This window comes from Octopus bimaculoides, chromosome 17 (assembly GCF_001194135.2).
Source record: "Octopus bimaculoides isolate UCB-OBI-ISO-001 chromosome 17, ASM119413v2, whole genome shotgun sequence".
NCBI lineage: Eukaryota > Metazoa > Mollusca > Cephalopoda > Octopoda > Octopodidae > Octopus > Octopus bimaculoides.
The window spans coordinates 26,434,223-26,435,352 of record NC_068997.1 but is presented as its reverse complement, the minus strand read 5'-3'; positions in this window follow the sequence as shown (position 1 = coordinate 26,435,352).

The following is a 1,130-nucleotide window of genomic DNA, read 5'->3' as shown; positions in this document are numbered from 1 at the left end:
ATATATATATATATATATATATACATGTACATATGTATGTATAGTCTTAGACACACACGCGCACACATTTATATATATATATTTGGATATTTCGCAAAGAAAGCATAAGAAACAAATTTATTTGTCTTTGAAGCGTTTCAGCTGCGTACTCAGTAATAATGTAAATATATTCGTATAAAAAAATATAAAAATATATTGAAGAAACATTTGGTTATACACATTAAAGATATATACGTACATATATATACATGCATACTTACATATATGTGCATATATGTATTGGTTGAAAATGCCGTCATTATGTATATAAATGTATGAGTCTTGCTCGGCCCGCTCGAACTCAGCCCAGCCTACTAACATCAGCTCAGCGCAGCCTAGCCTGGTCAAACCAGCTAAGTTTAGACAACACTTCTTAGTTCAATCCAGGAATCTTCGTCAAGCCAGCCATTCTATCAGGCTAACCAAGTTTCGCCTAGTCCATTTTCGCACCAACTTTGTTAAGTAGGTTCTGTTATCACATCAAAGGGTTTTCAGAATTTAAGTGTGCCTAGCAAAGCATGAAACTTCGACAAGTTCTATTTCTATGCTAAGAGCTTTATTTAAATGTCAGATTTTCCATGAACACAAATCTGATCTAATATTTTCTTTCATTTCTTTTTTTCCGAATTTCCCCCCCTTCATCAATTTTACAGATTATTTACTTAAGTTACAAGATTAAAAGAATCGCAAGAAATGAAAAAAAAAAACAAAACTCAACCCCACCCCAAACAAACGAACAATATTAAAGCAAACAAGCATACACATACATACATACATACTCACACACACACACACACACGCATCTAACAGAAAAAAACAAAATAAAACCTTCAAAGTTTTACCATTTAAAAGGATTTCCTCACCTGTTACTTTTGCTTGTGTGTATACATATGTATGTATATACATATACATATGTGTGTGTGTAGGAAACTTCAATCAAAGCTCAAGAAACCCAGAAATCCAGAGAAAGCTCTATATGAGCTAAGTGTAGAGCAAATATACATATATATATATATACATATGTATGTATACTCCTTCTCACGCATGCACATATATATACATATATATATATATACATATGTATGTATACT